The following is a 16,437-nucleotide window of genomic DNA, read 5'->3' as shown; positions in this document are numbered from 1 at the left end:
TTGTAGCTCAATTTGAGTTTTGGCTTTGATTGCTACATAGGCATGCCTCCTGTGTGTGTCCCAGGGCATGGGGAACTCACTTGGCTATCTTCATTTGACTGCAAACTGCTCCCTTTGTTCATATGCAGCTAAATAAGATTTTTCTGTGCTTTTTGGAAGGAGCAGAGTCCCAGAATAGCTTCTCTAGATATATGATCTTCAAACTCCCTTTTCTTTTTGCCTCCTCTCAAAATATCTTGATGGCCAAGGAGCCAGGGACAGATAGAGCTGGATGTCCAATCTCAAAGGTAGCAAATGCATCCTTTTTCAATGTTTTTACTCTACTCAAACTGTGAACAGGTTAATGAATGTCCATTCACTTTGGAGAAGAAGTCCTTTATTCAATTCTGTTCAATCAAATATTGATCTTCCAGGAAGTTCCCAGATACAACTCAAAGTGGTAATCCATCAACTATTCTATAGCCCTGTCAAGTTAATACACAAAATTAATGACCAGCAGCATTAAGGTCATGATAAATGATAGCTATCACCATCCTTATCATTCTCTTCATCATCAATGTTACTAATAATTACTAATCTTGAGCTGGGTATTGAGGGAGAGCAATGGATAACAGATAACACAATCACTATATGTAGAAAAGGATCAGCTACTCAGTCAAGGGCTCAAGGAATAAAACTAAGTATTCTGCTGATTGTTTGACGCACCATGTCCCAAAGCTGCAGGCCTCTGGCATATTATATACTCTATTTACATTTGATTTGTATTTTTAAAACAATAAGCTCATTGTCTGTGGAAGGGCTGTGTAATAAATCTAGACTACCTTCTCTCACAATCTTTTTTCAATACTACAAACTTAAGTGTTCTTTATAAGATAGGCATATGCTACCCATTTCAGGACACAGGTATCTCTACAGGTAGACTGTGTCTGGTACATTCCTAACAGTGTGTCATGAACTCTGAGGTCATTGTCACCCTCCAAAATGTATCCCATCTTCTGGTCCAGAATTCCCTACTTCTCATGGACTTCTCTTGATGCTTCTAATGGGAATTTGTATCAGTCTTCACTCCAGGATGAGACTGGGTTATGGACCTGTGTCATCACTGGCACCAGCTCAGTGAGCACTATCTACTCCGGTCACAGGACATGAACAGCAGGCACCAGACCTTTTCAGAATCTAATAATCAGACAGGTTGTTTAAGCCTACAGTGTTAAAGTCACATTATTTCAAAATATTCAAGATCATTCTGGTACTTCTCCTTGGGGATTAGAAAGTAAGCTCTGAAATTTAGACACATTTATGTGTCTGAATATGAAATATAAATTAATGAAAAGCCATTAGAAATGTGAGCCAGGAGCTCCTTCACCCTGTGGTTGTCGCTGCCAGGCACAATGGTGTGGGCTAAGTTGTTACAATTCTGCTTTAGCTTGCTAGCAATTTTCTTCTCAGGAACTCACAGGTGGAGAACAGGCATGATGAGGTAGAACCAGGCTTCTCCTGCCTCTGCTTGCTCCTACCGTGACTAACCCAGGTTTTCCATCAGAGTCCTTGGTTTCCTTTGGAAATCAGACCCACACTGATAAGGACAACAAACACAACTTTTCACTCTCTAGAATATAGATAGGTTTGCTTCACGTTGCAGACAGAGGTACGGTAACAAGTTAGACTGTTCTCTGACAATCTTCCCTTTCGCTCCACCCCATCTCTACACCTCTCTCACAACACCATCACTTTCAAGGCCTGGAATCTCTCCTTCAACTAAGCTGCTGACCGGATCACGCTCTTGAGATCTCTGAAACTAAGACCAGGCTTTGAAAACTGGGTCACCTAAAAAATGAACATCCCCTAAATGATAATAAACATGCTTTGATAAAAGGTCTATAATTGTATGTACTTGGCAAACACAGGATAAGACAAACACCGGATAGATTTCTATTGTGGGGTGTGTATACATGTGGTGTTATATCAAATTTCTCAAAGGCTTTAGTGTGCAAATTTGTATACCCAGTGTGCTTCAAACAGAAACATGGTAGCATTTATGTTGAAAATATTGAATGGAACTTTTTTTTTCAAAAATAGAAATTAGCACCACAAGGGCCAAGTGCTACACATATCTAAAGTGTATCTATCAATATTTGATATTTGTGAAAGTTTGCTTTATGACCTATAATGTAAATAATTTTAGAGATTTTTCAAGGACTTCTTAGAAGAACGGGTATTCCTCAACCGTGTGATGGGATGTTCTGTTGCAGCTAACTGATCTAGGACATCATCTGCCTCTCAAGTCTCTTTACCGATTTTCAGTTTGGGTGACTCGTGTAAAGATGACAGTAGGGTACCAAAGTCTCCCACCATGGGTGTATCAGACATCTCATGTCCGCTCGTACTTGCTTCGTGTCATTCGGAGCACCAACATCAGGGCATAGATGAAGTTGTCACACCTTTTTGATGATTTTCTCCCTTTATGAGTATGCAGTGGCTTTCTTGTGGCAGACAGTCTAGCGCCAGGGTACCCGTTGGAGAAAATGCAGTTCGGAGGCTGTGACAGGGCTGAGGAGTAAGAATACCTATGTAAGTAATGACATGAGAGGGCAGTGTGAGAAGGGGGAAGACGGACTAAGGGAGGACTGAGCAGGAAAATGTATGATTAGAGGATGGAGGTGTAAGAGGGAGCAGAGAAATGACGGATATCCATAAAGGCTTTTCTGTGAGACGCAAGCTAAAACAACAATCAAAATACAGAAGTGTAACAAAGTTTTAAAAATTAAAATTAAAAATTCGAAAATTTAGTGTGAGGTGCAAAGACTTCAGTCTGTAATTTTTGTGTGATATGATTCCTCTCTCCTTTAGGTTGTCTGTTTTATGAGTCTGGGGCTTTGGGTGAGGCTGCCAGTCTTGGGAACTCGAACAAGTTAAGCCTTGCATTCTTCCAGGTGAGGATACAGGGACAGAAAGTGCACTTCCCGGTCTGAGCATGCCCAGTCCCACCCCTGCCAATCATGTCCACATCCGGTGTTTGGGGGATTATTTCCAAGTATAGAGTTTTGTATGGCTGAGGTTCTCAGGTGTGGACGGCCCCCTTTTCTGTCTTTACCTCACACACTTTCCATTTTCTCTTGTAGTAGTAGTCCGGTAATGGTAAGTGTGGAGGTGCCTTCCCTGGCCACTCGCTGTCTCCTGGTCCCAGCTTCAGGCTCCTGTCCACACCCCTGCATCAGCCTCCACAGGCTGTGCTGCTCTGGTCCTCTCCTCTATCTGTCCTCCACTCTGGTCCAACCTCTGCTCCTGTTCCCACAGTCTGAACCCTCTCTCTGAATCTAGGGACACCAATGCATAATGGGAACGCTTCCTCGGGCTGTGTGAGAAGACTGACTTTTTGGGAGAGATAGTCTTACTCAGGTGTATTTCCGTTGTCCTTAGTTCTTTCTCTTACAGGAGTAGGATCTTTAATTATTTTCTTCTAATGATTTCCATGTGACTTTAAACAGATGTGGCTCTTAGTCTGTCATCTTTTTTTTTTCTTTTTAAAATTTATTTATTTATTTTACATCCCACTCAGTTTCCCCTCCCTCCTCTCTTCTCAGTCCCTCCCCCACTGCCTCCCCCCCATACACTCCTTTTCTGTTTCTGTTTAGGGAAGGACAGGTCTCCCCCATGAGACCCCCCCATATCAACATAATATGGCATATCAAATTGCAGGAAGGCTAAGCACTTCCCCATGTATTAAGGCTGGGCAAGGCGATCCAGTATGAGGAATAGGGTCCCAAAAGCCAGTACAAGAGCCGGAGACAGCCTCTGTTCCCACTGTTAGGAGTCCCACAGAGGACCAAGCTACACAACTGTAGCATGTATGCAGCGTGCCTAGGTCAGTCCCATGCCGGCTCCCTGGTCGTCGGTTCAGTCTCCAGGCGTCCCCATCATCCTATCTAGAAGTCTTTTACACTTCTTTCTGTTATAAAAATTATATAACTTTATCATGAGAACTTTGAAAATATAGAAAAGCTAAAGCTTAAAAACTATATATGTTCTCCAGATATAACCAATATTTGTTTTCTTTTCATTTCCTCTCAGATCTTATGTTCTAAATATTTTATTTAGGTGTGGTCATATAGAATGTTAAAATTACAAATTCAAACACATTTTTAAATTTATGAATTTTATGCCATAAAATAAAGCATGCTACTAATATTATACTGTGATATGTTTTAACCAAGGAATATTATACATATATGGCCAGCTTTGCAATCGCTGTGTTCTTACACACGCCTCAAGTGCTTGATGTTGTCTTAGAAGTCGATGCAGAATCACCAACCAACACCTTCTATTCCCCTTCTCCAGAGCCAAGTTCCCTTCCATTCTCAGAGATACTGACTACTGAATGTATCATTTTCTTGAGTGCATTTGCAGTTTTCCTGCTTGATGTTTGAAACCATCAGACAATCAAGGGTTGATGTTACGTTTTTAAGCCAACAAAATTGGAATCATGATATAGGTATTCTTCACTAACTTTCATTTCCCCTTTCAATGTTGCTACTTTTTCTCCATAATGTTATATGTAGCTCACTGTCAGGTATGGCTAATACTAGTACAGAATATGCTGTAAGCATTTGTTCTATTATTTTCCTGTTGATGGTGGCTGCACACTTGGTTTCATTATTAATGATGTTGTAGTTACGTGAGATGGAGACCATAGACACGCCCACTTTTAGCTCTCCTGGATGATAGCAAGCCCATCATCAAAGGAGCTATATTCTTCATACCCTCATCTATAAAATGTGAGACTTCCCTGTTCCCTCCCTACTGGTAGAGCCAAACTCCTCTCTAACAGATCTGAAAGGCATATCATGGTGGTCTTATTTTAACTATCTATGAAAATGGAGAAAAAAGTCATTTTTATTTTTATTAATTTGAGAGTCATGTTTTGCTTTTTGGATATGTCCATTGGCATCCCCTGACTATCTGGGATTTTAAAATATCCAATGTCTTCTTCATTAAGTGATGCTTATTCAAGTGTGAATAACTAAATTTCCAGGAAAAAGACTGACCTCATGTCTCACCATTTCCTGGTTAAATAATATTCACACTTAGCTGTATTTTTTTGTTTCAGTATCTATCATTGTTTTATTCAGCAAAAATGAGAGGAAGCTGTGAAGTGAATCCCAGTGACAGAATTTTCCACTGAGCTGTTTGTAACCTGTTCCACATTAAATCTCAGTGACTGGAGTTACTGAAAACAGACCCACCATCACTCAACTCTTGGGCACCAACAGTGGATAGAATACAGTTGTTTGCAACTATTACTTTTTATGTAGCATAAAAGAGAAACCCTAATTGAATCTCTTTTTTCTATTTTCTGTCTACTAGAAGACACAGAGGGTCACAGAGGCAGATACTGTGAGTACAGAACCTTACCACAGGACCTTCTCGGGCTTTGATTACAATATTCAATTGATTATTGATGTAAGGAGAGAAAGTGTAACTTAATGGGCACAGTGCCTAGAATCCCTCTTTTTGTTTGTTTGTTTGTTTGTTTTTTCTTTCTTGGATGTTTCTAGTATATTCTACATTCAATTTAAATAACAAAGGGCTTACATTAGTGAGTAGTTTCCAAGTTTTAGAACAATAAAGATCTTTCTCTTGCTGTCACATATGAAATCTAGGAGTTGTTTGTTTGTTTGTGTGTTTGTTTTTTACATTGGATTACAAACTTTTCTCTTCTCAAATATAGATTTTTCTCAAATTTTGGCATTTGCTAATACAGAAGGGTGAAGATCAGTCTTTACAGGCAATATTTTTTACTTCTGCTCTGGTAAATGCAAGGTTTGGTTTTATTCTTCTAATTCAAGCATTTTAAGCAGCCATGTCCAAGTACGATTCTCTCTCTGATTGTTTTCCATCATGTGATGCATCCTCTGCTCTGGGTACTTAAGATTTGGTGTGGCTCAGGGATGTTGCTCTTCACTTAGCAAATGGCTTTGATTATCATTTCTTCCCTGTTGTTCTGACTTCCTCCTCTGAAACGTGGACAGTCATCAGGTTTCATCTCCGCCCTCCACCATACCATAACCTCTTTCCTTTGTCATTTTCATATTTTTAGTCTCTTTCTCTTAGGTATTTTTAAGTGTCCCCACACTGGCCCAGTGCATCATGGGTTAGATTTTCCACAGTGTCTGTTCTGTTTCTTACTATTCATTTTGAATAGTCTTCAGAGGTCTGGTCCTTCTACAAATCTAGACGGATCATCTCTTGGTTTGTGGGTCCATGTATTTAATTCCTTCATTCCTTTTCTTTTTTTACTTTTTCACCAACAAGAAAAGACTCCTGTTGATTTTTACTTATCCAGATATGCAAACTGCCCTCACGCCTTTCCTTTGTGTATGTAGTTTGACTTCTCTATACATATCACAGCTAGAATACTATGAGCATTAACTCCTGGTAATTTAGACTTTCACCTGCAATATTCCTCTTGACTAAGAAGAAAATTCTCCCATTTTCCACTGTATAGATCTTGAATATTTTCATAACTGAATCTCTAAAATTGGCAGGACTCTCTTCAATGTTTACTTTTGATGTTTTTTTTCCCAAATTAAAAATTTGCTAACCAGGGAAATTTTAATATAATATATACATAACTCAATATAACATATATATTGTATATAATATCTAAATAGAATTATCCTATTTACATAACAAAAGGCTCACATTAGTAAATTGTTTCCAAGCCTTAGAGTGTAAGTACATAGTAATAAATTAAACTATGTCCTTGAAGGAAGATGGGAGAAGGTTTGGTGCTCCATCTCATATTCCCTGGCTTTACTTCAAAGCCTCCTTTCAAGATGTACTTATGCTCCCTCAGATAAATTCACGAACCTTTGTTCTTCACAAAACAATGAGACTTTAATAGTTGTTTTCAACATTATGAGGAAAATACAAGTGTGCAACTATATTCTCCCTTCTATGCCTCAGCCAAGTCTCTGTAAATATCTCTGGCATGGTTTCTGAAGACCCGGTGTTTCAATCAGGTTCTTTTTGTTGCAATCAACAATTTGGAAATTGACTTAGGCTAACTGGAGCCTGAAGGTAGATTGAAAAATATTGGGGGCTCAGGAGTTGATAGGCAACCTGGAGGCCGACTTTAAAAGAGACCCAGGGAACAGTGGCCTCCCGGAATCCTCGAATCAAGGGTTACAGGGACTTCAGGAACAAGCCACAGCAGGGACAGTTTGGTCACCTCCAGGGTGATTAAATTCCAATGGATGTCTACTTATTACTTTGTCCAGGAGTCAAATCCCAGAGAGAGAGCATGAGTCCAGTTGGCCATGGATCATTTGTCTACTCCTGTCGGCCTGGGACCTCAGAGTTCTTGATTAGTATCCCAATGTACAGCATCCCAAGAGCAACGAGTAACTCTGTGAGAGCCAAGTGCTCACAAATGGCTAGCAGACCCTGAGGAGCCAACATCCTAAGAATCTCAGCTGCAGGTGAGCATTAGCCTGAACCTTGGAGGTTGTCCGTGTTGTCTTGCAACTTCCCTTATTCTTGTCACTGCTCAGCCTTAAACTTGTTCATCAGTTTAGTGTTCTTGTTTTGAGAGCTTACATCTGAGCAGGTAAGAACTTTCTAAATAAAATAAATCAGGAGTCCAAATGTGCCTGGGATCATGAACAAATTATTTAAATTTTCTGAGCCTCATTTTCCTAATGGATTCAGGAGTTTTTCGAGAGTTCAGTGAGAATGCAATTCTCTTAAATACTCCATAAGTGATAGATTACTCATCATGATAGCTATGGAAATGTGTATTGGTAGTAATATGACAGTTCATATTAACCTGTTATTCTCCACCTTCACTCCAAGTATCATCTCTAAACTATTCTCTCATACCACCATCCTTAGGCAAAGAGGGGAGATAATCTTCCGATCTTTCCCCAGACTTTACTTCAGTTGAGTAACAAGCCAGTCAGGTCCTACCCAGTCAGTCTACAGAAGGGGCATTATCTATCCTTAAGGGAACTTAAGGAAAGCGAGCAACTGAATCAAACCAAAGCAGCTATGAGCATAGCACAGGCTGACACACTTGAGAGTGTGTGTAGGTTAGACTCCATCTAGCAAGTAGGGCATCACAGTGTACTGCACAGGCACACGTGGTTTTGAGTTTTGTTTTGTTTGTTTGTTTGTTGGAGCCTGTGGGGGACATCTTCATTCAATCCACCACACTTGATAAAATCAATGAAGATTGTAGCAGCTCCACTCTTTGAGAAATACAGGCCAAGTTATTGTTATTCCATGTGCATTGTTACCTCGTATAGTACAGGCAGAGTACAGGCTGTATTGCTGAATCAAGGAGGTCCTGAACCACATGACCTTCTCACTCAGCTGCCAATCAAAGGCAAGGCAGCTTTGCATTAAGATATTATCATGACCGAGCTCAGTTTTCTGCTACACCACTGCTTTTTCACCTCTCAAGATGGAGCCCTGTATATCCTAAATTCTAAATTCTAAATTGCTACCACATCTCCAGTCCATCACAAAGAAAAGAAGAACAATAAAGCTTGAAGACCAAGCTACCTTCTTTTCTCCCCCTCTATTATTTTATTTATATTTTACTGAAGTGCCTGTTATGACAATAAGTTGGGTCCATTGAGTTTTCAATCTGAAGTTTTACCATATTGGTAAAAACCACCCATGTCATGGAGAAGTGGATGAAGAAGTCATTCCCTTTGAGCAGTGAGTGCAGACTGATTTCTTATTACATGCTGATCTTGTGGGGGCTGGGTCATGTTTGAAACAGGGCATCCATGCACCGAGCTGGATCCACAGAGGAAAGAAAGGGATTCTGTGGTCCAGGCAGCTGTCCTCAACCCCTGAGGTCCTCAAAATGAAATTAGATGCCTCCTGTCTGTCCACCAAAACCTGATGCTCAGGGTTTTTTTCTCCATAGTAAGACATTAAATCATTGAAATAAGTCCTCCCTGTCATAATCTAAATATGCTTTGGGGAAAGGTGCCTACTTCCATTGCCATGGAGAGGTCATAAAATTTACCCTGCCTGGCTCACTTGTGTGGATGTGAATAACAGCTAGTGGTTTTTTGTTTGTTGGTTTGTTTGTACTGAATATTAACAACATCCACACATTAGTTAACACACACCACACTGCACCAGCCATGTTCTAGGCCCCTTACACATACGAGTTGTTCTATGGTAACATTTTGTCAAATGGAACTTATAACATTCCCTTTGTTGTTGGTGAAACAGCAGAGGCTTAGGGAAGTTGTATGTATGTCCTAGCTCTCAGCAACAGTGGGCAACCAAAGTAGACTTTACCTGACTGTGCTTGTCACTATCACTCTTCTATTCCACCCCCAGCATTGCTCTTATGGTGATTGCTTTCTAAACTTGAATTCTATATCAGTATGTCTCACCATTTTTATAGACATTATTACTTTGTCTGATAGGAAACACTGCCTTCTTTTCAACATGTGCAACACACAGAGGCTATTATGGCTCGTGGCAACTTGCAGGTGACCTGACTTAAACCCAGAAGCTTGAATCCTAAGAGATCCTACGCTAAAATTAAATGTCTCATTTCTACGTCATTTATCAGATTGAGGAAACTGAGGCACAATGATACAAACTAGTTACTGGTATCAAAGGGGACTCTGGTTTAAACTGTGGGTCTCCTTGCTCAGGGGAGGGAACACACGTGTTTGGAGAGAGTGTGAACTGTGGATTGCAAACTCGGGATTCAAATTGTGACTCTCCCATGGTGATGTTAACTAGCGTTGGGTTTCTTCATTTCTCCAAGACTTTTTCTCCATTTGCAAAATGAAATGGATATTATCTGCCTTGCAGTAAGAGCAACGACCACTGTAGATGAACTGTGGAAGTACCTGGTAGGTACCTGGCACAAAGAAGGTATTCACAGAGTAGTAGCTAGTTCCTGAAGCACACATTGTCCTTTGTCCCTTTCTTGATGTCCCACATACTTTTCTCACTGTCAGAAACTAGAGCTGTTCATGTATGAAGCAGAGTTCATTCTGAAGGCTTTTATTTTTTAATTTAAAGGAAGAAAAAGTTAAAAAGTGCTGAGCAAATATTTCTACTATTCAATCATTAAATATTAATCAATGTCAATGCATTTGAAGGAGCTTTTAGCTGTGACAGGTGAGCTGAATTAGAAGTTCTGATTTAACGAAGCCTCCCGGCCACTTGGGCAAAATGTCAAGGCACCAGGTACAAGGGAGAATTATTAACTGATAAACAGCCTTCTAAGAAAGATTAGCAACTAGAACACTGAGAACCAAGCAAGGCTCCTCTTTTTTTTCTCTAGAATTAGTTTTCCTCTTTGGGATGTTGCAGCCCTTATTGAAGCAAGCTTGATTCTGTAACTGGTGAGTGGGGACGCCTGCAACCACTTTGTTTAGACTGGCCTGTGAAATGATTAGGTTGTTGGAATGATGAATCAAGAGTGCAGCAGGATTTTTCACAGTCTCTGTGAACAATGCCCCATATTGTGCTTACTCTGACAAGCTGTATTTTTATATTTGACATGTGAGAGGAACATGGAAAATAACACACTGACAGTGCCTTAGACACAAGTCATGCATCTTCCTAACATAGATTGATGAGTGTGAAAGAATATATTTAGTGAGTCCTTCTTAAACTTGCTGAGGAAAATATATAGATCCACTACCAATGGATTGACTTATGCCTCATACAAACATTATTTACAAGCAAGGGACAGAAAAAGACAGCATCCATCCACTTCTGGGCTAGTAAATAGATTAGAAAGATTAGCAGAAACCAATGTAGATCATGTACAGAAGTCACCGAGGGCTTGTGGTTTGCATCTACCTGTTCTAAGAAATGGGGCACTTGGAATTTCTCCATTGAGATATGTTGGTCTTTTTCCATGTCACATTAAAGGTAAAAAAAAAAAAAAGCTGCTATGAAATCAAAACTGGAAATACAGCTGTTCAGAGAAGAGTCTGAGTGAAAACTGAGATGATGGAACAGCTATGGCTCCTTATGTAGCTGTGTCTAGGAAAAGAAGCACACAGTACTATAGATATAGGCCCTCTACTGGGGGTCATCAGCATGAAATGAAGGGCAAGAAGATGATTCAGTCAGTAATGTTTTTGCAATGTAAGCACAAAGACCTGAATTCAGATCCTCAGTACCCATATGGAAAGTCAGATGCAGTGGTGTATATACCCATAGCCCCAACGTTGAGGAGGTTCAGACAGGAGGATCCCTGAGGACTTCTGACGTGCAAGTCTATTTGAATTGATGAACTCTGGGTTCAATGAGAGATACTGCCACTAAGAACTAGGTGGGCTGTGTCTAGGAAGACACTTGATATTGACCTTTTGCTTCCACATATACACATACATGTGTGCGCACGCATGTGCATATATATGTGTGAAAACATACACATAGACACACACACATACACACACACACTAACATTAGATGACAGAGATGGGAAGGATCTCTCTTCAATGAACTCTGCACATTGCTAGAGAATTTCCCAGAGAGCAGGACTCATTTCTACTGTGCCTTGAAGTGCTGCTGGGGTTGCTCCAGAGTCATCCTTTCCCAGAAGTGCCCCATTGGAGGGAGCTGTCTCACCAAACAGCATGCTTCCTCCATGGAGCATCTATATACCCTGATGGTCAATGAAGAAGTACAAAGCAGCATCCATGGGTGTCCAATCACTATAACCTGGGGTTGATGAAAGACCTCCCTTGGGACATCATCACATCCCAACTTCTCACTAGGCTGTCTTGCTTCCAGCCATCTTATGACATCCCACAAACACTCTCTGAAAAAAATATTTTGAATGATAATCTTCATCTCATAATTTACATCAGTGACATAAAAACAGCTCCCTTCTATCCCTAACTAACAGGATGCCTCATATAACTTAAATTTCCACTCACATAAAAATTCTATAAAGCATTCAGAAATACATATGTATAATCTCCCATCCAAAACATTTGAAAACCAAATCACTATCAATTTACTTTTTAAGACAGAAAATGAAAGGCATTACATGAAAGACTCTACCAATGTGCTCAAGTGAAAAATGGACTTTTCATTGATTTATTGCTTGTTCTTTGTTTTTGATTATGTCCCTAAGTTGATATGAAGATATAAAGGAGAAAAATCCAACAACCCTCAAAACAGAATGGTTATAAGACAATTTACCTCAGCTGTGAACCCCACAAACGACACCACCAACCTGCAAGGGAGAAGTGCCTACTTGTGTAACAGTGGCACAAGTGTCATGGAGTTAACCAGCCATTCTACTTTGATTGAAGGCTTCTTCATAGAAGGAAAGCCATACCTGGAACTGTAAGTCTAGTAAGAAACCAATGGCCACGGAAGCCATAAGCCCTAGTAGGATACTTACTTCTGTTGTTTAGATAAGTTGACAGAGACTATCTTCTAAATATTTACATTTGTATCCATAGACAAATGCTACTCTGATCCTTAATCAGAGAAGCTTCTCTTTACAGGGAACAGTGGTGAATGCAGACTCATAGCTGTTCAAGGTGCTGAGACTAGGTGATGCTTGAATGGTCAACCTTGAACAAGACAGTTATACCACCACAAAACAGCACAGGAAAAGCATAGAAAGAATATTAGAGCTGAAAGACAAGGAGAAAGACTTCAAACACCACATTCTAGACATGACACAGCCATTTGTAATCAGGAACTCACAGCAGATGCTGCTGTTTGCACTGGGCCTACGCATGAATGGGCTTATCACCAGTCAAGCATGGATGGTGAAGAGACATATGGGGTCTTGTTCCTCCCTGATTAATTAGTGGCTACTGATAGATTTTGAGAGGGTGAGCCACTGTCTTCAGTCGTATACCCACTGGTGAGCTCCCCAACATCCGATGGATAGTTCCAATCCATGTCCACATAGACTGCTCTAGCTAAAATCACTGGATCTGAAAACCAACCTAAAAGGCAGGCATGTGGGAAAGAGACTTCTATGGAAGAAGAGAGCGGTAGGACTTGCAGCGGCGGGGGCAGGGAGTATTACACAGAGGATGAGTGTAGTCAGAATGAATTATATACATATATGACGTCGTCAAAGAATAAATTCAATTAATATTTGTTTGGTTTTTCAAAACAGGGTTTTCTATGTGTAACATCTCTGGCTGTCCTGCCACCATCTCTGTAGACCAGCCTGGCCTCTAGTTCACAGAGCTCCACCTGCCTCTACCTCCCGAGTGCTGGATCAAAGGCATGTACCCAGCACCAGTCGGCCAATTAAAAAATTTTTAAGTAATAGTTGAAAAAGATCTTTTTCTACTCTAGAAAACATAAAAATGTTAAGAACTAAGTATCTGAATCCTTGGTTTTTAGGATAGCAAACCACTTTGAATTTCTGTTTCTTTTTCTTTTCTTTATCGCTTTCTCTCTTCCTTCTTTATTTTTCAAAATAAATTAATCCATTTATTGCAGGCTAGGCAAGCCTCAAACAGTAGTGCCTCTATTGGTCTTTCAGTGACTTGACCGTGACAGCAGAAGTGATGTAGGTCCACCACCACCACCCCAGCCTCTGTTTTCATGCAGGAATCACAGTGCCAGATGCCAATGGCTCATGTCTTTATCTTGATCTTGCCACAGAAGGGGCAAGTATTCTTGGCATGTTGGCTGATTTCAATCTTCTTCACCATTTTCTGGAGGGGAGCATCGTCGTGGGTCACATAAATTAGGATGATTCCACTTCTGGTGCATTTAGCCATGTCACTGGGACCTAAACCCAAAGCTGGAGAGTGAATTTCTGTTTCTAATAGTGGAGCCGTCATGAGTACCTCACCCTGCAGATTAGTGATGATAGAGAGGGGGTGAAGAGAAGCCCAGACTGCTCCAGCACAGAGCAGCACGTTTTGAGCACTTGGTTTGAAGGATTCCCTCAGCTTTTGTCTTCTCGACTTCCTGCCTTTTTCCTCCCTTCCTTTTTTTTTTTTTTTTTTTTTGGTTTTCCGAGACAGGGTTTCTCTGTGTAGCTTTGCGCCTTTCCTGGGACTCACTCTGTAGCCCAGGCTGGCCTCGAACTCACAGAGATCCGCCTGGCTCTGCCTCCCGAGTGCTGGGATTAAAGGCGTGCGCCACCACCGCCCTCCTCCCTTCCGTTTATCTCTGCTGGTTTGTTTTCTCTCCCTTGTCGCTCTCACCCTCTCTTATTCCACTTGTTCTACTGACCTTTCTTATTGTCTAGCATTTCTAAGTAATCCTTCTTGAATTACATATATTGTTATTTCAGCCCCCAAACACTGTGTTAGGAAAAGGACTTTTCATCGGTGTGTGCAAATGTAATCCAAATATGGTGAGCCAGATTATTTTGTGAAACTGAATTTGAACCAATAAAAGAGAGAGAGGGGGAAAAGAGAAACCTGGAAGAAGCAGCAACTCCCTTGGTAGGACTTGGATGAAAAGACTTGGCCCTGTGATTTCCACAGAACTTGGTTTGTTTTTTTAATGTTATTAAAGTGCTTTTACGTAGTAACAGTTGGCTTCTGTTGGGGGACATTGTGTTAGGTTTCCCCTGACGTGTTTCAAGCGAAAGCCTTGGTTCTTTATTCATGGTTGGAATATTATTCATGGTTAGAATACTTTGTGCCATTGGGTACAACCATGAAAACCAAAAATACTACCTTTGGCATGTTCCAGATGCATAGAAGTGTGTTTTCAGGTGTCTTCCATACCATAGCTGGTTTCACAGTGATTTCATCTGACAGTGAATACACAGAGTCAGGGTTGAAATCATAGGAGTCCAGACTTGATACCAAGACTCTTCTGACTCTGTTAGTTTCTTGATTATAGAACTTTCTCTTGATAAACCCTTAAACCTCATGCATTGCGGCTAAAGAGATGTCTCAACAGTTAAAAGCAGATACAGTTCTTCCATAAGACCTGAATTCAGTTCCAAGTATCCACTTCAGGTAGTTCACAACTTCCTGTAACTCCAGGCCCAGGGGATTTGATGCCCATTTCTGGACTCCATGGGCACTGCACTGAGGTGGGCAAATCCACATACACACCGACATACACATAATTAAAATTAAAGATAAATCTTTAAATGCACATAAGAAGGAAATAGATGGGGCATGGATAGATGGGTGGGTGGGTGGGTGGGTAGGTAGATGGATGGATGGATGGATGGATAGATGGATGGATGGATGGATGGATGGATGGATGGATGACTAGATGAATAAACCAGTCATGCATCCCAAGATGACAGGATATACCTCCTTCTACTCTTGCTCCTGAAATCATAATTAAATAGGATAACATCAATCTGCAAAGTCAGTTCTAAAGAAGAAGAAAATGTCTAACTGTGAGATCCCATGGACTTTCACAGACAGTGCCAGGCTTTACCAGATTCTTAGGAATAAACATTGGCAAACTGAATTATCATCCCATTGTGATCAAAGTTTGCTTCAATGATACTACAGGAAGAGTGTTAATAGCAATTACTTTTAATATTTTATTATAAAAAATTCAGATATATTAAATGTTTAAATAATTTTACACAAGAGTATTCCTACGCCTCAACTTCAATTCTGTGATAGACATTTCATTGTCTTGTCACTTAACACTCTACCTACCCATCCCTCCATTCATCAAGCCATCTTATTTATCATGTAAATCAAGCCAAATTGCAAACATCACAATCATCTCCATCAATACTTCTTCAGTAAAAGAAAATATGGTCAGAGTTCAGCATTTGTTTCAAATATTTTTCTTCAATGGAAAATTAATTGGCCACTGAATTTTGACAATTGCAAACACCCTGTTGCCCTCAAATATATCCAGATATGGAATATTACTGTTGGCCCAGGGAGTTTACCAGTAGAGTTAGAGAGTGTTTGAATGAATTTATTTATCTCTTCACCCTAAAATATGCTGGTCTGGGTTAAATGGATGCCTTTTAAATTCTTCAGATTTCATGAAAATAAAGACTTGCTTCCCTCTGTCTGTTTCAGTGACACCTGAACTCCAGATGTACCAGTGAGGTGTATGTAGATTATTTGCAGGGCCAGGAAGCTGGCAAAAAGGCTGGAGAAAATAAACAAAAATTAGAATCCTAATGTCTTACATGTGTTCTCATTACTTAAAAATATAGACACAGATGCACAAAGCAGTCAGGGTTACAGGTATACTTTGGGCCTTAATGAATTTAATTTTCCATACTAGAGCTTCCCATCAACTTTTTAGGGACAGAGGCCAGAGTGACAACCAAGGAACCCCCCTGTAAGATGGTGCGCACTGTCAAGTTGAATCCAGAGCCAACCTCAGTCTCAACCACGTGGCACATAGAAATTGAACCCTTTCCAAGTACCAGGCTCCTTAAGTAGCTGTACTGACTAATTACTTCCATCAGGATAATTGCTCCTAAGAAAAGGGTACAATTAC

General features: G+C 40.4%; 1 long non-coding RNA gene across 2 annotated transcripts in view; it reads right to left on the bottom strand.

Annotated features, from left to right (window-relative positions):
- Positions 1-369: 369 nt before the first annotated feature.
- Positions 370-16,437, bottom strand: part of LOC128114624 (uncharacterized) — a 217,728-nt gene continuing 201,660 nt past the window's right edge. For both annotated transcript variants that reach the window (XR_008219835.1, XR_008219837.1), the window contains one exon: positions 370-2,550. This is a non-coding gene — a long non-coding RNA (uncharacterized LOC128114624). The remainder of the gene's footprint in view (positions 2,551-16,437) is intronic.

Source organism: Peromyscus californicus, unplaced genomic scaffold, assembly GCF_007827085.1.
Source record: "Peromyscus californicus insignis strain IS unplaced genomic scaffold, ASM782708v3 Scaffold_19__1_contigs__length_69161282, whole genome shotgun sequence".
Lineage (NCBI taxonomy): Eukaryota > Metazoa > Chordata > Mammalia > Rodentia > Cricetidae > Peromyscus > Peromyscus californicus.
The sequence above is the reverse complement of the archived record's forward strand: the minus strand, read 5'-3'. Positions and strand labels throughout refer to the sequence as shown.